Below are 21,302 nucleotides of genomic sequence, written 5' to 3'. Positions count from 1 at the left end.
TTGAAGGGATACCTGCACTCCCATGTTTATCGCGGCATTATTCACAACAGCCAGGATATGGCATCAACTTAAGTGTCTGTCCATCAATGACTGAATGGATAAAGAAAATGTGGTATAGATACACAATGAAATTGTGTGCCCAGAGCCCTGGGCAGGTCAGCCTTAACAAGAAGGAAATTCTGTCATTTGCAAATGTGTAAGATGAACCTGGAGAACATCATGCTAAGTGAAATAAGACAAGCACAGAAAGCAAATACCACATGATCTCATTTACTTGTGGAATCTAATATGGTTGAACTCATAGAACTAAAGAGTAGAATGTGGTTACTGGGGTCGGGTGAGAGGAAGGGAATGAGCTATTGGTCAAAGGGTACAAAGTTTCAGATAGATAGGAGGAATAAGTTTTGAAATATATTGCACAGCAAGGTGACTATAGTCAACAAAAATGAATTGCCTATTTCAAAATAAGAGAGTAAATTTCAAATGTCCCACCATAAAAAATGATAGGTAATTCAGCTCATCTGGGTATGAAAAATAAAAGATAGGCAAGGGAACATATTCAGCACCTGATTTAATTTAATTAACTAGCTTGATTTAATCATTCCACACTGTATACATATATCAAAACATCAAAACAACACACTGTACCTCATAAATATAGACAATTATGATTTGTAGATGACAAATAATTTTAAAATTTAAAAAATTGTTGCTAGGTAGTTTGGCTCCAAAGACTGTGCTCCTCACCCCTCATTATGGGACTTTCCTGGAGTAAAGGGTAGTGGTAAAAGTATAATATAGTCCAAATCTAGGCTGACACATGGCTCACCTCACATAGGAAAGTTTCTCAATCGCTCTGTGCCTTTTACCTAATTAATAGAGAATAACTCAAAGGAAAATTAAGCATCTTAAGCCCTTAGACTAGCACTTGAATACAGTGAGGAAACAATGCCTCTTAGCTGATAGTACATTCCACGGTCCTCTTTCCGGACACCCAACACCTATGATGTCTTTAACTTTCCTCAGTGTAGAAAGTGTGATATAAATATGGGTTATTTTCAATCTACACCTGGAAGGCAGTCATTTTCCTTAGTCAAGAGTTAATAATCTAGGAATGGTCCAATTGCTTCAGCTCTCTTTTCTGGATCAATAGCAGACACCATGCTGGTTAGTCTAAAGAATGTCAAAAACTGTGTTTACAACTGTAAAATTAGTGATATATTAATCAATGGACATTGAAAAGAGGTCATGATAAAAATTTATGGTATACAAGATGCGGACTGGCTACATCAGCCATAGTCCAACAAAATATAACACAAGCCACAAATGTGAGCCAGGTATATAATTTTAAATAGTCTAGAAGCCACATTAAATGGGTGGTGATATGTATTATTTAATATACTCAAAATATTATTTTAACATTCAATTAATTTGAAAAAAAGTAGAGTTTTTTCACATAAAGTTTACAAAATCTGTTGTGTATTTTACATTTACATCACATCTCAAGTTCAGTCACATTTTTTTCCTTTTTTTTTTTTTTTTTTTTTTGTTAGAGACAGGGTCTCACTTTGTCATCCAGGCTGGAGTGCAGTGGTGTGATCTCGGCTCACTGCAGCCTCGACCTCCAGTGCTCAGGTGATGCTCCCACCTCAGCCTGCCAAGTAACTGGGATTACAGGCATGCTCCACCATGCACGACTAATTTTTTATAGAAACAGGGTTTCACCATGCTGCCCAGGCTAAGTCTAGCCACATTTCATGTGCTCAATAGCCACTGTAGATAACAAGTACATGAATAGTGCAGGTCTAAAATGTTTTAGAGTTGCTTCTTATCCTTCATCAACACAGCATAAGAATATGGCAAGACTTACAGCTTTCTCCCTTAAGGAGGGCACCCCAGGTTCAATCCCCAAAGACTCTGTGTTCAGCAATTATATTACAAGTCTTCTTACTGGCTAGTACCCTAGCATAAGGAAACAGAATAACTCCCCTTGAATGTTGTTGTGTTTACTTCAAGTGAAACTTTCATACAAGATATGACTGGATTCTCTAAAAGAGAGAATGCTGGAATTTAATAAAATTAAAGGACTAGTTAAAGAATAGCTATAAATTGTTTGGTACCTTTGTATGTGTGTCTATATGTCTATCTATCTGTGGGTTTGTGAGCAGCTGCTCTGTATGTGTTGATTTCCCCACCAGTAGTTTTAACTGACTTCCCCACCATTGCCCCAGAAATAGCCTGACTCTCTTTACTCATTTTCCAGGGACCTCAGGATATACTCTCTGCTCCACTCCTGGACTGGCATAGTTAGTACTGCACATGCCCAACCACTCACGACAGTGCATAAAAGGAAGCCAAAAAGAAAACAATAGAAAAGCATATGGTCTTCATGCAGTAATTGCAGCCAGCCACAGAAGAGACCTGTCCCTACTCGAGAGATCTTTCTTTGCCTCTGAAGTCCAGATCCATGGTCCAAACAGACACGTTTTCCTGAATATTGAATGAATGAGCACCTCAGTTAAACAAGAAGTATTTCTTAGTTTTCTGGAGCTCCATTTAATTTCTGTTTTTTTTTTTTTTTTTTCTTTTGGAATTAATACATTAAAAGGAAACGTTCTTCTTATTTAGGAGAAGGCTTTCAAAATCTATCAGAGCCAGTACCCCCTTTAGGTCCACCATTCTGTCATACATTAAGGCCTTTTGTAAACAATCCTGCCTTTCTGGGAGGAGAGCAAGGCTCAGCAAAATAGTGTTTTACATTGAGAGGGTGTTATCTGTGGGAGGCACAGCTCAGGTACTTTTTCCAAATAGTGCTAGGAATTTCCTTCTGCTCCTACGGACCACTTCATGGCTCTACAACTTCATTTAGGAAGTTGTCCTCTGGTCAATTTTGCCTTAGCTCCCTGAAGTGTATATAGAACATACTTTCCTTTTTCTTGCCTTCTTTCTTTCCTTTCTTCATTTCTGCTTTCACTTTTTTCAGTACTTTATTGAAATATACTTACATACAATAAAATGTAAAAAGAAAAGTATGCATAGAGCTCAATGAATTTTATACATGTATAATTTCATGTAATTTTGAAATTACACCATCCAGATCAAGATTGAGAAAATATCCAAATTGCATTGGGTTCCCTTATCAAGTCAATAATGCATCCTGCAAGCTAAGTTGTATTCTGACTTCTATCACCAGATGTTAGTTTGCCTGTTCCGGAACTCGATAGAAGTGAAATCATAGAGCATATCCCATAGTGTGGCATTTTTGCACAACGTTATGGTTTTGAGATGTATTTATGTCTTTTTAAGATTTATTTGAGTTGGGTGCGGTGACTCATGCCTGTAATCCCAGCACGTTTGGAGGCCGAGATGGGAGGATTGCTTGAGCTCAGGAGTTCAAGATCAGCATGGGCAACATAGAGAAAGCCCCTCTCTACAAAAAATACAAAAACTGAAAAAAAAAAAAAAAAAAAAAAGTTAGCCAGGTGTGGTGGAGCGCGCCTGTAGCCCCAGCTACTCGGGAGGCTGAAACAGGAGGATCACTTGAAACTGGGAAGCAGAGGAGAGGTTGCAGTGAGCCTAGATGGCCTAGCTGCCCTCCAGCCTGGATGAGAGAGGCCATGTCTCAAAAATAATAATAATAATAATAATAAATAAATAAAAACTTTTATGTGTATTTAAAGAGTACTTGTGTTGTCACAGAAATTCATTCTTAGAGCTAAATAGTATTCCATTTTATAAATAAACCAGAATTTGTTGGTATGAGGAAATATAAACTTACTGATTATCATCTTAGCAAAGGAAAGTAAAAGGTCTCTTTGGCCTGCTAGCAGAGTGGCGCAGCAGAATCGTGCTGGGCCCATAACCCAGAGGTCAATGGATCGTTAAACCATTCTCTGCTAGGGTGTTTATGTTAATGATCACTATTTCCCAGGATCGTGGGTAACTTGATATAATAAAGAAAATCAGATACTCAACGTCTCCTTACTTAACGTCTTAAAATTAGTTATTACTCCATCGCCCAACTTTTATAAAGGTGTTAATCGTTTTCTTTTCTCATCTGTTCTTGCAATACCTTCCCTTATCAGTCATTTCAAAAGAGAGATGACAAATTTCACTTTAATTTCCAGGGGATTTGCGTTCTGTCTTCCAGTGAATATAACACACACCTATCTTTGGTATGTTATGGTTTTATAATTTTCGTACACGAGAAAGAAAAGCATTTTTTACTTCTGCTCAATAACTATACAGTCGTCCTTTGGTATCCGTGAAAGGTTGGTTTCAGGACCTCCTGCGAATAGTAAAATCTACCAATGCTCAAGCCCTTGATGTAGAATGACCGAGTATTTGCATATAACCTATGTACACCTTCCGACATACTTTAAACTACTTCTAGATTATTTATCACACCTTATATCAGGGGTCCCAAACCTCCTGGCCGCGGAGCAGTACCGGCCCGGTCCCTGGAAAAATTGTCTTCTACTAAATCGGTCACTACTACGAAAAAGGTTGTGGACCGCTGTCTTACATGATGCAAATGCTATGTAAATAGTTGTTATATCGCACTGTTTAGGGAATAATGACAAGAAAATTTCTGTACATGTTCAGTATAGACGCAGGGTTTTTTCAAGTATTTTAGATCCGCGGTAGGTTGAATCCATTGCATGCAGAACCCATGGTTACGAAGGGCCAGCTGTTTTGCATTTTTACTTGGGTTAGACTCTCCTGCTCACTGTCACTCCTTTGTACGCATTCACACATGATTTGTACACTTTAGATAAAGTTAATGAGAATGCTTTGTGAATTCTTCTCCAAAGCAATATATGTTAATCATGAAGACATCTTCTTTTTTTTTTTTTTTTTGAGACCGAGTTTTGCTCTTGTTGCCCAGGCTGATGTGCAATGGCACAAACTCGGCTCACCGCAACCTCCGCCTCCCAGATTCAAGCGATTCTCCTGACTCAGCCTCCCTAGTAGCTGGGATTACAGGCATGTACCACCACGCCCAGCTAATTTTGTATTTTTAGTAGAGACGGGGAAACCTTAGTAGAAAACTTTAGTTTACATTGAGAGGAAATTACGGGGAAACTTTAGTAGAAACCTCCATGTTGGTCGGGCTGGTCTGAAACTCCCGACTTCAGGTAATCCGCCCGCCTCGACCTTCCAAAGTGCTGGGATTATAGGCGTGAGCTACCGCGACCGGCCCAAAAAGACACCATTTTTATCCCCACATACATAAGCTAGAGTCATTTGGACTTTATGGGGAAAACAGAAACAAATAAGTTAAATCTGAAATGCTAGTGGGGGAAATGGAATGCATTAAATTTTTTTTAAGTTTGTGCATCAGGTTTCAATAGCAAAATGGGGGAGGGGAGTCTTAGTACGATATTTGCAATTTTTGTTGTTGTTGATGAGGAGAAGGGGTTTTTTTTTTTTTTTTTTTGGACTACAGGCGCACACTACCACGCCCACGTAACTTTTTTTTTTTTTTTTTTTTTTAGACGGAGTTTAGCTCTTGTTGCTTAGGCTGGAGTGCAATGGCTCGATCTCGGCTCACTGCAACCTCCGCGTCCTGGGTTTAAGCAATTCTCCTGCCTCAGCCTCCCGAGTAGATGGGATTACAGGCATGCACCACCACTCCTGTCTAATTTTGTATTTTTAGTAGAGACGGAGTTTCACCATGTTGGTCAGGCTAGTCTCCAACTCCTGACCTCAGGTGATCCGCCCACCTCGGCCTTCCAAAGTGCTGGGATTACAGGCGTGAGCCACCGCTCCCGGCCTATGTTTTGTATTTTTAGTAGAAACAGGGCTTCGCTATGTTAGTCTCGAACTCATGGACTCAAGCGATCCGCCCGCCTCCGTTTCTCAAAGTGCTGGCAATTACAAGAATAAACCCCCCTGTGAAACAGAGTGAATAGGGACGATATCTATTAACTTCTACGGAGCAATTTCTAGAAGACATTGTTAAGTGAAGAAAAAGCAAAATGCAAAGGAATATTTATAGTACTATATTAATTTCTGAAGTGCAAGAAGAAAGGAAAAATAAGGCAGACGTGCAGAAGGATAAATCAGGAAGCAATGAAGTCAATTACCTAGAAGTGCAGTGATTACCAGACGCTGTGGCTCACACTTTTAATCCCAGCCCTTTGGGAGGCTGGGGCGGCCGGGTCCTTGAGATCAGGAGTTCAAGACCAGCCTGAGAGAAGGGCAAACTCCTGTCTCCACAAAAAAAAAAAAAAAAAAAAAAAAAAAAAAAAAAAAAGAGCTATTCTGGAGAGGTGAGAGGGTGGTTTGAGCCTCCGGGAGGTGGAGGTTACAGTGAGCTGAGATCAGGGCCCCACATTCCAGCCTGGGCTGGTATTCAAGAGAATACCAAATCACTGTGTAGGAAAAGAAAGAACCAGACCAAGTTACTTTTAACTTGGGGCAGGACGAGAATTACAAACAAATCTTGGACTCTTTTTAATTGCTTTTGTTTTCTGTTGTAATGTGGACAAAGCAATTTTGAAGCAATTTTAGGTGTATTATAGGATAGGGCACGTGAGTAAATGTGTTGATTTACTCATTTGAGTAAATCATTTCAGCCACTATTCTAATTGCAGAAGAGGATCATACAAATAGATGGTGGGAAGGCAAAAGATTAAAATTTAAATTAAAAAAATATTTTAAAAAGCCCCTCAGGAGATACATTAGAATTGTAAATATCTGGACGGACACGGTGGCTCACGCCAGTGCCGGTAATTCCAGCACTTTGGGAGGACGAGGCCGGAGGATCACCTGAGGTCGGCAGTTCAAGACCAGCCTGACCAATATGAAGAAACCCCACCTCTACTAACAATACAAAATTAGCTGGGGGGTAGTGGCACACGCCTGTAATCCTAGCTACTCGGGAGGCTGAATCAGGAGAATCGCTTGAACCCGGAAGGTGGAGGTTGCGGTGAGCCGAGGTGACACCATTGCACTCCAGCCTGGGCAACAAGAGAAAAACTCTGGTTCAAACAAACAAACAAACAAACAACCTCTTGGCTTTCGGAGGGGGCAAAGATGCTACTTTCTTCTGTCATCCGGAATCCAGGTTCATCCGACACCAGCCGCCTCCACTATGCCGCCGAAGTTCGACCCCAACGAGATCAAAGTCGTATACCTGAGGTGCACCTGAAGTGAAGTCGGTGCCACTTCTGAGCTGACCCCCAAGATCAGCCCCCTGGGTCTGTCTCCGAAAAAGGTTGGTGATGACGTTGCCAAGGCAACGGGTGACTGGAAGGGCCTGAGGATTACAGTGAAACGGACCATTCAGAACAGACAGGCCCAGACTGAGGTGGTGCCTTCTGCTTCTGCCCTGATCATCAAAGCCCTCAAGGAACCACCAAGAGACAGAAAGAAACAGAATAACATTAAACACAGAGGGAATATCACTTTTGATGAGATCATCAACATTGCTCGACAGATGTGGCACCGATCCTTAGCCAGAGAACTCTCTGGAACCATTAAAGAGATCCTGGGGACTGCGCAGTCTGTGGGCTGTAATGTTGATGGCAGCCACCCTCATGACATCATAGATGACATCAACAGTGGTGCTGTGAAATGCCCAGCCAGTTAAGCACAAAGGAAACTATTTCAATAAAGGATCATTTGACAACTGGTGAAAAAAAAAAGTAAATATCGTTGGGTACTCATAATTATTAAAATATTCATATGTATGTGCACACGCATGTATATGTGCACATGTACATATGTGTGTGTCTATTTGCATATTTTGTATATGTGAGTATACACATGTATTTCCTAGATATTGTTGATAAAAGGTTCTAGAAGCAAAGGTGTCTTAGAAACAGTAAGTACACCTAGACCCTGGATATTGGTCTCTAATACATTCCTCACTAAAAGATCACCTCTAAGAAATAGGAGACTTCAGGACGGGGACAGGGTAAATGTAGTAGAGCCTAGAACAATTTGTCATGCCAGAAATTAAGAAAGTTTTAAGAAATATGGTGGAGGAATGTCACAAGGACAGAGTACTCAGCTTGAAGGATCTGCCTCTGACAAAATCTGGGTTATATGGACTACTAAAGTTATTAACAAGGCAATAATGGAATTGTAAACCACTGAAAAATAAGATTTTATGAGCCCATACTGATAATAAATACACAATTAGATGTTAAAGGGGGACTCTTTTTTTATTTTTTGAGACAGAGTCTCACTCTGTTGCCCAGGCTGGAGTGCAGTGGCGCAATCTAGGCTCACTGCAACCTCCGCCTCCCGGGTTCATGCGATTCTCCTACATCAGCCTCCCAAGTAGCTGGGACAACAGGCGCCCGACACCATACCCGGCTAATTTTTTTTTTTTTTTTTTTTTTTAAGTAGAGATGGGGTTTCACCATATTGGCCAAGCTGGTCTTGAGCTCCTGACCTTGAGATCCACCCTCCTCAACCTCCCAAAGTGTTGAGATTAGAGGCGTGAGCCACAGCGCCCGGCCAAGGGGGATTCTTGATTACAATAGAATGCCAAAGTAAAAACTGGTAAATGTGAAGAAAATTCTGGAGTTGAAAAAAAGAACATCATTTTGCAACCATCATAGTAAATATGGTCCAGGTAGGAATTATCAATAGACGCTAACTCTAGAGGAAAATTTTGATGGGGAGTAAGTTATTTGTATGATCTTTAAGCATCTCCCGCAGATTGCTTATTAGTTGCAAGGAGGAAACTATACATATATATCAACGTGACTATGTGATTGGAATTAACCTCAGTAATGAGGGGCAATGAACATTGCATGTCTCCAGATTTAATAGTCCTGAGAACGACATGTCACATACATTCTATTCTCTGGGATGCATAACGTGAACCCAATTATAAGGGGAGAAAATCACACAAAGCCCAAATAAGAAATGTTCTCTGTTTTAAAAATGTGAGCAGTTACCATGTTCTTCAAAAAGTCAATGTCATAAAATACAAAGAAAGGTTGTGAAAATGTTTCAGGTTAAAGGAGACTAAAGGGGTACGGAAAACACCCAATTCTAGACTGATTCCTGAATGGGAGGGGTAAATACTATAAAGGATATTACTGGTCAATTGAAAAAAATGGAATACAGGTTAGAAAATTCCTAAAAACTTATATCAATGTTAAATATACTGAATTGATAACTATATTATGGCTATAGCACAAGAAATTACTCCTTTAGGAAATACTCACTGAAATATTTAAAGGCAAAGGAACATATATATATAATATACATAATTTACTCTTAAATGTTCTGGGACACATACACACAAACATACACAGATATAAACATATACGGAGAGATAGAGAATTAACGTTAATAGGTGAATCCTGATAAAAGGTATATGGGTGGTCTTTATACTATTCTTATTCTTAATTTTTTTCCTTAAGTTTAAAATTATTTCCAGATAAAAAATTTTAAAAGCTCGAGCACAATGGTTCACCCTGTAATCCCAGCACTGTGGGAGGCTGAGGCGGGTGGATCACCTGAGGTCAGGAGTTCGAGACCAGTCTGGCCAACAAGGTGAGACCCTCATCTCTACTAAAAATGCAAAAATTAGCTGGGCGTGGTGGCGGGCGCCCGTAGTCCCAGCTACTCGGAAGGCTGGGGCAGAAGAATCGCTTGAACCCGGGAGGCGGAGGTTGCAGTCAGCTGAGATAGTGCCGCTGCACTCCAGCCTGGTCGACAGAGTAAAGACTCTGTCCAAAAAATAAAAAATAAATAAAAAATAAAAAACATTTTAATAAAAATTTGAGGAAGTGAAAAGATTAGTATAACGAACATTCAACTTCCCATCAACCAGCTTAAACAATTAACAAATTTTGTCAATGTTTTCTCTATTGCTCCCCAACATCAACTAGTATTTTGAAGCAAATCCAAGACTGGAGATTCCAAAGCACTTTACTTTGACAATAAGCAAAGGTACAGATTACTCGTTTATATGTAAATAGAGAGGAAGGTGACACACAAACACTTCGGTTAATTGTTCGGAGGAGAGGGTAGTCAGGGTCTGAACAATGCCTTTGGTTCTTTGACTTTGTAACATGAAGCACAATGTGAGTGGAGCAAGGGATCGGTTGCACCATGCGGACATCTTGGCTAAGAGCCCTTCAGGTGCAGGCAATGCCCGCAGCCCACGTGCTGGATGTAGTAAACTGTAATCTAAGAATGGAGAGTAATTCCACTCAGATCCGCAGGAATTCTGTGGAACCTCAGGAGGAAATAAAACTGATAGATGGTCGAGAGAAATAAGAGGAAGCAAAAGGAGGAAAGCTGTAGATAATCTATATAACGTTTCTGAGAACAACTCAGACCTGAGACAGAAACCTGGTTATCCTCTTAGACAAAAGGGTCGACGAAGGTGGGATCCGAACCCACGCGTGCAAAGCACAATGGATTAGCAGTCCATCGCCTTAACCACTCGGCCACCTCGTCCCTGGGGCTGCAATACGTTTTTGGGATAATCCTTTAAGGCTTGCTTTTGACAAAGCTTTGCAGCTTGATTTTGGTGATGTGTTGATATGGATTGTAATGTCCTTCAAATTGTGGTCTCTTTAAAGAATTCTTACACAAAACAAGTTCTTTCCACCTTCGTATGGAGAACCTTTTACAGTTTAATGATCCTGCCCAACGCCCGTGTGTCCAGTCTTGAGTGTTATCGTTCCTCCGTATCCATTCTCACTTTCCAACTACAGTGAATTTTTTTTCTCCCCAAGCTCCATGCTCTCCTTCTCATTTTCTACCCGCAGCACTCTTAACTCTTCTCTCTGCCCTCACTTCATCTGCCTTAGTTCATTACTCATTTCTCAGATCTCAAGTTAGGCCTTACAGCCCTTCTTACTGAAGGCTAAGCAGCTGAAAATTGGGGGTGGAAGGGGAGGACGGAGGGGGGGCACTCTTTTTCTGTTGCAAATGTATTTCTGTTCTGTTTCTGCCACAGAATTTTATCCCAATATTACGTATTTTTATGCTTAAAGACCCTGTCATAAAGCACAGCAACGGAAAATACTTAATATAAATTGAAACCTCTAATTTTTTTTATTTCCGTTAATAATCCCCGAGAGTTTCACCGTTTTTCTTCTGGTTTGAATTACCTTTATATTCAATGGTGGCACACAATAACAAACACAAATCAACAATTTTGGTAAGTAATTTAGTATATATGAAAAGTAGAGTTGCATTGGAAATGCATCTTTTAGTGAAATGGCTGTTAACATGTTTTTTCTCCATCAGTTCATGTGTCCGCGGATAAATACTTCTTATAGCTGGAATAAGAAAGGTTCGGTGGAATTAACAACAAAAAGATCCGTAGATTGTCGTTTTGAGTAAGTCCGAGGCTTCCAAAAGGAGTTTTTATGATTATTTAAGGTGCATTATTTAAAGTGGAACCTTCAACACATTCCCATCACGTTTATCTAAGTTTAATAAATAAATGGCAGCAGTAAATAAAAGTGATGGCGAGCAGGAGATTTAGGACCACGCAAAATATATAACTTTACGGATATTCATATTTGATAAAAGTCAAAGAATTTTCCTACTAGTCTCAATAATTGTAAAAAAAAAATTGAAAACACTAACTTTCCACGGCCCAATATGTACGTTCCGATTTGTTAAAAATGGAATGTTATTAGTTGGAAGTAAATGAGGAATTTGTCAGCTCCTTCATGAAATCATGTAAAATACTCAATTGAGACGCGCAACTCTGTGTCTTGTTTACAGAAGACTTTGGAGACACCAGCATTTCCAATTGTTCTGTCACAGTAAGATGTTAGCTAAAAGGCGAGAATGATTCGCAGGGAAAGATGGAAGTAGGGAGCATTCACATCCCATAGGGAGTTAGTGCGCGGTAGGGGAGACACATCTGGGGAAATGTTTCTTTGTAGCCTCTAGGATCTCGTGGTCTCCGGTGCAGTAACCCTGTCGCTAAGCTTCTCTGCTGCACCGGGCGCTGGCTTCTCTGACATTCCTTAGCGCAAGAACTTTTCCTGATCACATTCCCTGCCTTCTCTCCTCGCTCACCGCTTTCTTCTTTCGTCCCCGCCTCTCTCCAAAACCAAACCGCCCCAGCAATTTCCGGGTGATTGAACTTCTCCAATCTGTCTAAGAGGGTCCGACCTCTGAAATCCCTTCTTCAGGAGCTGGTCCATGCCCAGACGTGGAAATGCCAAGAAAGCCGAGTTGCTGCGCGCCCAGCAATGCGCTCAGGGAACCCTCACTAGGAAACGCTTGAGGGACTCTGGGGGTTGGGGAGAGTGGGCGGGGAGGGGGCGTAGAGTAAACTCTGTTATGCTGGGACAGGGAGTCTTTTCAGCTCATTTCCTCCTCTTCTCTGTCCAAGCAAAACTTGCTTGTGCAAACTCGAAGCAGCAATTATATTGACTATTGACTGTCGACAGTTGTATCTTCCCGTCACCTGTTCTATCGGCCCAGCCCTCAGAATTTGAGCTTGTATCCCCTTGTGGTCTTGTCTGAGGACAGTTTCTCTCGGCTTCGGCGACAGTCAGCTCTTCCAGACCCATTACGTGGGTAAATCCTTTCCTCAGTTTCCATCCCAACTTTTCTCTGTCCGTGACTATCACCAAATTTCCTTTCCTCTTCTCACCAGCCTCAGTTTTAGCAGGGGACGAAAACTAAGGTTCCACCGAGACTTGAACTCGGATTACTGGATTCAGAGTCCAGAGTGCTAACCATTACACCATGGAACCTACACCTACACGCGTCTTTCCTAAAGTCATAGGTGACCTATTTCGCCACCTTAGGTTCCTTCCCTCTGCCCCGTAGTTTGGGTGATGGGTACATTCTGCTTTTCCTCTTGGAGGATTAAGTCAAGAAGACTCTTACCTGCCACATGCCTACATTCAACACTTTTACACCAGAGTCGTAATGGAAAACGTTGACTTCCAAATGTCCGGAGTACTCTCATCCCTGTATTTCCTTTCAAGTGGTTTAGGAGCTTGGCGCCCCGGGCCTCAGGCCTCTCTATTTCATCAAGTGAGATTGTTAAACAAGACTGTGTGCCAGGTGCCAGGCACACAGTATACCAGGTTACCGTGTGCCAGGTTTTGTGACAAGTGTTTTCTATTGTTACCTCACCTGTGAGACTCACAACCACGCTGTGAGATGGGATCCATAGTTTCTATTTTACAGGTGAGAAATTTGAGTCAGATACCTGAGATGCTTTACACCTTTTCGTTATAGATCTAATTATTTTCTCAAAAATCATTTTTACCAGGGTGACATGTAGCGGTTTTGAGGACACGTTATGGAAAGATTTTACCGAAGTCACAGGTGAGCCACGTTGCTGTTTACAGAAAACTGAAATAAATGCACTTGAACTACAGGGTTAGAGGAAGATCCCAGCAACCCTAGGATAGCAACTCAGGGAAAGAAGGGGAAGAGTAGACAAAGGTCCCTCTGGAGTCTCCCAGGACAATGCACAGCTCCCCGGTCCTTCCACTGCCCTTCACCAATGAGAAATATGTACAGGGTAGACTTCCAAACGGACACAAAGAAAACTCCCTGCTTCTCCTTCGCATATCCCTTTGTGACACACACAGGAGCCCATGTGAAAACACACACACACACACACACACACACACACACACACACACACAAAATCGGTTTCTGTGAACAAAATAAAACAAAGAAAGTCTGTGGTTCCTTGTTTAAAGTGATAGCTTCCTCACAGGGCAATTTTGTCTCTCGGTTAAATTCGAAAGGGTTTTCAGAGACACACATCCACAACATTCTAAGAATTTATTCTTTATCTTGTGTCTCGACAATTTGAGAAAGAAGGTAGGTTTCAGGACTAATTTGGAAGGAAAATGTGAAATCAAATAAGCTTTATTTTTTTTAAAAAATGCCAGTTATCTTTCCACTCCTTGAACTCTTTCCGCGCCCCCCACCCCCACTCTCATTAAGCAGGCTCCCAATCTTGGAGGTCTCTGCTCTGAACAACTTTCTGTCCCCAATCGTTATTCCTGGAGGAAACAGAAAGAACATTTAAAACAAAAAAAAGAAGAACATTACCTGGGGAGATGTAGCATTTCAGATGATTAGGAAACAAACTTAGGTTCTAGGTTCATTAAGAAATGGGGACGGTGAATTTGAATCATCTTAGAGCATGAAAACCAAATTTCTCGGAGGGGAAAAGGAAGCGAGTGGCCCGTACGGGGATCGAACCCGCGACCTTGGCGTTATTAGCACCACGCTCTAACCAACTGAGCTAACCGGCCTCTCCTGGAAGCTCGGCTTTGTTATTCTTCTCACCTCCATCCCTGCCCCTGCTCTGCTAAAGTATTAAATTCTTTAACGTAATTCCTGTTTGTCTTACAGGGAGGAACAATTTCTTAGTTGCTTTAGAGTCTTAATAGAAAGAAAGAGAAATTTCCTCTTAATGCAAAAACAGAACAAAATAGCTGTATTCGTAGACTTGAAAGAGGACGCTTAAACATTTCAAACTGTGGCTAATGGCCCAAGAATTTATGGAAATATTTGCTGCCTTCTGAATGTCTAGTCAATACATGCAGACAATGAATCAGATTCGGTGAAATATTAACGAGTCTTTGCTTCGTAAAAGCCGCTCACTAAAACAACATACAAATTGGTACCTGAAGGATTTTCCCAAAGAGTCTGATTCTCGATGGTCCCACAATCGAGATCGTCCCAGGTTTCTTGTGTCCAGATCCTCAATTTGGGAGTCTTCCTATGTGTTCCCTTAGATTCCGAAAGTGAACTCAAATCAAAGGTCGCTTCGAAGACCTTGGTATTGGAAAATGCTGGAAATGTGGTTCTAGTCACCATTCTAGGGGCCGTTAAACCGAATCATTGTCTACTCAGCCATTGTTTCCCAAAAGCATTACCATTGTTTTTAATATCTTGTTTATCGTTCCAGAGATTTTGAATACATAGACAAAGTTACTCAAGTGTTTTCTTTTTTCTCTTCACGAATAGTAGCATTTTATACACTTTTTAAATCCCTTGCCTTTTTAAATTTTTACTTACAATGTATTTTTGCAACCTTTCCATATCAGAATAGACAAGTGTTCTCCATTCTTTTAAAAATATGTATAGTATTATATATACTATACACGTGTATACCTATGTAACAAACTTGCACGTTCTGCATATGTACCCCAGAATTTAAAGTATAATAATTAAAAAAATATATGTGTAGTAGTTGGGCAGGAGCAGTGGCCCACGCCTGTAATCACCACACTTTGGGAGGCCAAGGTGGGCAGATCATCTGGGTCAGGAGTTGGAGACCAGCCTGGCCAACATGGTGAAACCTCATCTCTACTAAAAATACAAAAATTATCCAGGCATGGTGGCACACGCCTGTAATCTCAGCTACTCAGAGGCTGAGACAGGAGAATCACTTGAACTTGGGAGGCGGAGGTTGCAGTGAGTGGAGATTGTGCCACTGCACTCCAGCCTGGGCGACAGAGTGAGACTTCATCTCAAAAAAAAAAAAAAAAAAAAAAAAGTATAGTATTCAATTATGTTAGTATATATCATAGTTTAATGACCAGTTTGTTTAGTTTTCCATCCTGCTATTGCAAACTCTTTATGTCTACGAACATACACCATCTCTGATATTTGCCATGATACCATGCATTCATGTGGAAAAGCTGCATCAAAGAATACGTATATTGGCAATTTTGACAGCCATTGTCCCCCTGTGTTTTAGAGGATTGATCCCAATATTCTTTTTCCTTGTTTGTTTGTTTTAACTATATTGAGCACAAATAGGACGCTGGGCACATTTCTACCCCTCTTTCTTCCTGAATTACAGTCAGTGAAAATGTAGAGAAATTCATACTGAGGAATGTTTGTTTCTGGAATATCACCTTCTCTCAGTTAGGCAAGACTTTGGGAATGTGATAGAATCAGGTGGGAGAAGGAAGGGTCTGAATGGAGAGCAAGGAGAAGGACCAGCAGAGGCCTTCCTTTGTGCACCTCAGAGAGAACAACATGGCAAAAACACCTGATGGGAGAGGAACTAAGACAGTGTCAGTGTGTCTGGTGATTAAGACTGAGCTGCAGAGTGATGTGCAAGCAGTAGGAGATGACAACTGAGGAGGAGAGAACATGTGCATGCTGCAGGACCCTCTAGTAGATTATTATAAATAAATCAGGATACTTTACTTGATAGTGAAGAGGATGGGGCACTAAAATTAACAGGCATTAATTGATCTATATTGAGTCTAAACTAAGAACTATGATTACTCTGTATGGGCCAAGTTAAGGATTTTTGAATTGGCCCTACCAACAATGGGAATCCATGGAAGGATTTTAGGCAGAGAAGTCTCATGAACAGATTTGCATTTTGAAAAGATCTTTTTAAGTTCCTGTAACAGACAAGCGCATTGTTACTGGGCCCATGCTTAGCTTCCATCGCTGACATTAGGCTATTCAATTCATGTAATCAATCTGCCAGCACTGTAGTGGCTAATTATTTAGGCTAGCTGACAAAAGCTGGTAGAATCATTCCAGTTAGTTAGTTGTTTAGTTCTTCTGTGGTGGACGCACTCTGGTTAACTTAACTTGTGACACAAAGATCTTCACGCTTTGTGTCCACACATCTCCCCGTCTAGGTTCCTTTCGAGGACCCCAGCGTATGTACATGTAGGGAAACACGCTAACTTTACCCCATATCCACCTGGAGCGTCCTTAAGTGGAACTTTGCCATGCCCCGGTGGGAGCCAGGTTCCCAGCAGCGAGTGAGCAACCAGAGCCCAGCCTGGACCTGGAGAGGCGGGTCCCGCCCAATGTTCCATGCAACGCTATCTTCCCACAAAAGTGCTACTACGCATTGACCTCGCAGTGGAAACGCTCCGAGCCAAAAGGCCCTTAAACAAAGCTCCTGCGAACCTAATCCCTGAGGTCCTTGTGGCGATCGGGAGATGGGACCATCAAGGGAAAGGATCGTGGAGAAACACGCGACGCAGTAGCCTCTGCCCTAATTGAGCTCTCCCTGCAGAATCTTGTCTTATACGTATTCCCTCTCCATTCTCTCTTCTTTTCTTCCCTAAAAGTCATGCGATGTTTGAAAATATCGTCTGACAATAAATGAATTGCTGGAGACTGGTAATGTTCACTCAAGTGGTCAGGGACTTTTGGTCTAGAAGCAGCGACTCATACTTATGGAAATCCCCAAGAGCCTGTCTTCAAATGAAGCCAGCAGGCAGTAGTTCGCATTAGGAAGAGAGCAGAGACCCCTTCACCCCCAATCTCGCCCCCTTTAAAGGCAGGAACCTCCTCCTATTCAGAACACTGCTGACAACATGCAGAGAAATACCTAATAGAACAGTATTAAAGCTTTTTGAAAGCTGAGAGTGTTCGAGAGATAGTGCAATGGTGCCTTTGTAAAGACGTCCACTGACAAGGTAAGCTAAGGGAATCTTGAAAAACAGAAACACCCCGAAAAGTTACAGGTTGCTTCCGCTCAGGTTTCGACCCGAGAACCTTTCGCGTGTAAGGCGAACGTGATAACCACTACACTACAGAAACCCATGTGAGTTGTCGACTTCCTTCCTTAAGGGAGAAATAAATTTTTCTCTTTCAGCTTTGGTAACATCGAGTTGATTGGCCTTTCCTTTCAGTAAATTATCAAGGTTACTATACTTTACTACAAAGTCTTTCATTAAAACTTTTTTTTTCAGACGTGACTGGAGAATTTAAGAAAATTTCCCCTGAGATGCGAGGCTCGTTACTGTAGACGTTGATTTTCTTTTTCTTTTTCTTTTTTTTTTTCTTTTGACGGGGCAGAGGCAGGAATTCAGAAGAGTGTGATTTCGTTGTTGTTGATGTTTATGGAAAAAAATGTAAAGAGATGTAATGTAGTAAACAAGATTCTACATAGTGTAAAAGGAAGGGTTGTGGTGGCCAGAATATTGTGAACTTAAGTTGAGGCTCAAAGTGAATGTATCTCCTATCTTGATGACCAGATGTCTGCGTTTCCTGTCTGGAGATCTTCATATTGTTCTAAATATATCACGAGAGTAAGCATGCTTACAGAATTTGGTAAGGGCAGAGGATTATCAGGAAAGTGGAAAGGTTCTATTGTCTATGAAATACCTCTCTATACAGCATTCAATTTGTGTAGTTAATGAGTGTCTCACTGGGGTGATTGTGAAAATCCTGTTCAAATACACCAGTCTGCATTTTTCCTTAAAGATGCTGACCATGAAGGCCATTGTTATTATCCATCTTTTTTAAAGGGAAGAATTCAACTCCTCTTTCCCTACTGATTATACAGTTTCTGCAATTGAGTCCCAAATCCGAGAAAAATAGGAAATAACTCTTTTACTAATTCTGCAATTTGGACAATTAACTATTAACCTCAGTTCCTTGTCTCAAAATAAGATTAACATTTACTTTGCAGAATGGTATGGATTCACATATTATTCAAATCATATTTATTGTGTGCCCATTGCGTATATGGGCATTGCAATGGACAGTAGGGTTTTATTAGTAAACGAAACCAGGCACTGCACCTGTCTTCTTGGAAATTATATTCTTGTGAGAGACAGACAGTAATCAAGTTATCATCTAAATTAATGCATCATTTCCAAGAAAAGAGAGACATATAGTGCTCTCATTTAATATATGAAGATTAATTTAGAAAGTTTAGGGGAAAATTTCTCTGAGAAAATAATGATTCTGCTCAAGTTTGAAGGTTGGGGAGATGTTAACTAGGTTTAAAAGAATGTTAAAGGTAAAAGAAATAATATGTACCCAAACCCATGGTAAATAAGAGGGATTGATTTGCAAGTAGGACAGTGTGGTTGGAGAGAAAGGGGCAGTGGGGTATGAAATAAAGCTGAACATATGAGAGTCAGCCGTGGAGAGGATTTCAGGTCATAATATTAAGGATTACATTATTAAATAGCTATAAAATGTGATAATCGGCTCTTTTAAAATGCCAGTTTCTGCCCTTTATCCTTTCGTTCTCTCAAAGTACACAGGATGTGAGACCTAGTGTGACCTAATCTCTAAGTTAAAACCAGCTAAAATTTCCCCCAAATAATTTGGGAATACTCAGAGGAATTCAGATCATGTGTATACCCTTAGCCAACTAAGAACAAAGGCAATGGTTTCAGTTGAGAGCCCAGCAAATTTGACTCCCCTACGTAGAATTCCAGTTCTGTGTTCTCTCCGCCCCCACTCCCCTATCCCATCCTGTGCTGGGCTCTGCAGATGCACTAGGATTTAAGACATTGAAGTGTAGCTGGACTAGGGAGGTGGTAGCACTTATTTTCTAGTCTTGTACTCAATCAAGCAGAAATCCTGCACTCCGTATTTCTCATTTTTTAAAACCAAAATCTGTGACTAAAATACACTCCAGTAAGTCAATACACTATTAAACCATTTCCTCCTCTCCTTTCTCATTTCAAATTCCCTCAAACATCCTGGCAAATCCAGAGTCCGCTATGCACAGTTCTGATTCGGGGGGAGTAGGGCTCCCTCCTTGCAACCAGGACGTCTTCATCCCCACCTTGAGCTGAGCTGGATGTCGAGTCCTTGGCAATATCCTGCACCAGCTGCTGCCAGTCTAGATACCCTGCCTGCGAGGGCCCCAATGCCGGATTTCGTATCTGTCTGTCCCATAGACCTATTTCTAAATCACACACTCAAGTAAACTCATCCTAAGCCAACCTCAACCCAGGCAGGACTATTCCGTGCCTAAATTAAACTCGCTGGAGCGGTGACTCTAGTGACAGTTGGATAACTCACAACCTCTGGCAGAGAGTGGCCGCCGCACCCAGGGAAGCCTCCGCCTGGACTCCAGACCCCTGCGCGGCGCCCGGGATTCCTAGAAAGGTGAGGCTCGGAGTTGACCCTGTTGCGGAAACACCTTAGCACAGAGACGCAGATCAAGCTGGGCTGCTGACCAAGTCCCTGGAGGAATTGCTGGTGGTAAGAACAGGGTCGCAGCGGCAACCGCGGCGAAGGAAAGCAGAGTGAGGTTAAGTAGTCATCTCTATCCAAAGAGATCTGCCGCAGTTCCAGACAGGAAACTTTTCTTAGTAATCTTCTCTATCCCCTACTACTTTCCACCCCACCCCCTCCACGCAGAAATCTCCTGAATTATTTCTTCTGAAAATAATTCTGTAAAGGAAAAAACAACAATAAATGTTTACCAGAGATGGATGACACCTGGTAGCGTCGTCTCTCGTTTTTCGTTTGTTTACTTGTTTAGAACCTCTTCTTCTTCTTCTTCTTCTTCTTCTTCTTCTTCTTCTTCTTCTTCTTCTTCTTCTTCTTCTTCTTCTTCTTCTTCTTCTCTTCTTCTTCTTCTTCTTCTTCTTCTTCTTCTTCTTCTTCTTCTTCTTCTTCTTCTTCTTCTTCTTCTTCTTCTTGACTAATTGCAAATTGTTCTGTAGCCATTTGGCTGTCTTTGTGAAGCTCCTGTTCAAATTGTTCAACCATACACCTTAAAGTGCAAATGAAAACAAAGCCTATTAAAGAAAATTTAGAAAAATCCTTTTTGCCTTTGTGATAGCCAAATGTTTTGTAGATTTGACAAAAGTAAGCATTTTTAAAAAGATTGAAACTATGGACTTCATCCAAACTAAACGTTATTTTCATCAAAAGGCTATTGAGAGAGAGAATGCCAGCCTCAGACTGGAAGAAGGTATTCGTAAGACAAATTTTTTGGAAAAGCTGTTGTTTCCACTGGATTTAAAGACCAGAATCCTTTCACGGGCTAGGCGGACATGCTAATTACTACATTACAGAAACTCCCTGCTACAATCAGGCCTTTCACAGCAGAATGAGACGGTGATTCTTTGGATATACTGAAACCTATTAACTTTTAATGTTTCTCTTTTTTCTTTTTCTTTCTTTGTTTCTTTGTTTCTTTCTTTCTTTCTTTCTTTTTAAGATAGAGTTTTGCTCTTGTTGCCCAGGCTGAAGTGCAGTGCTGCGGCGAGCTCAGCTCACTGCAACCTCTCTCTCCTGATTCAAGCAAATCTCCTGCCTCAGTCTCCCAAGTAGCTGGGATTACAGGCAGATGTTGACACGCCTGGTTAATTTTGTATTTTTAGCAGAGACAGGGTTTCACCATGTTGGTACAGCTGGTCTGGAATACCTGACCTCAGATGATCCACCCATCTTGGCCTCACAAAGTGTTGGGATTACAGGCATGAGCCACTGTGCCCAGCCACGTTTTTTCTTTATATTTTTACCCACATGTGTTTCTTTCCTTCATGCTTTCTTTCTTTTTTTTCTTTTTCTTCTCCCCACCCCCAAGATGGAGTCTCACTCTCTCCTTAGCTGTAATGCAGTGACACGATCTC

General features: G+C 41.2%; 4 non-coding genes and 1 pseudogene across 4 annotated transcripts; 1 reads left to right on the top strand and 4 right to left on the bottom strand.

Moving 5' to 3' along the window:
* The first annotated feature begins 7,084 nt into the window (after positions 1-7,084).
* LOC104671006 lies at positions 7,085-7,641 on the top strand (annotated as a pseudogene).
* A 2,711-nt stretch (positions 7,642-10,352) lies between these two features.
* Positions 10,353-10,434, bottom strand: TRNAS-GCU. The gene has a single exon. It is a non-coding gene; the product is annotated as a tRNA-Ser (tRNA).
* Positions 10,435-12,632: 2,198 nt separating this feature from the next.
* On the bottom strand, positions 12,633-12,704 carry TRNAQ-CUG. The gene has a single exon. It is a non-coding gene; the product is annotated as a tRNA-Gln (tRNA).
* A 1,456-nt stretch (positions 12,705-14,160) lies between these two features.
* TRNAI-AAU lies at positions 14,161-14,234 on the bottom strand. The gene has a single exon. It is a non-coding gene; the product is annotated as a tRNA-Ile (tRNA).
* A 3,203-nt stretch (positions 14,235-17,437) lies between these two features.
* TRNAV-UAC lies at positions 17,438-17,511 on the bottom strand. The gene has a single exon. It is a non-coding gene; the product is annotated as a tRNA-Val (tRNA).
* Positions 17,512-21,302: the final 3,791 nt, after the last annotated feature.

The sequence above is a fragment of the Rhinopithecus roxellana genome, chromosome 4, assembly GCF_007565055.1.
Source record: "Rhinopithecus roxellana isolate Shanxi Qingling chromosome 4, ASM756505v1, whole genome shotgun sequence".
Classification (NCBI taxonomy): Eukaryota; Metazoa; Chordata; class Mammalia; order Primates; family Cercopithecidae; genus Rhinopithecus; species Rhinopithecus roxellana.
Note: the sequence above shows the minus strand (reverse complement) of the source record. Positions and strands in the feature narration are given on the sequence as shown.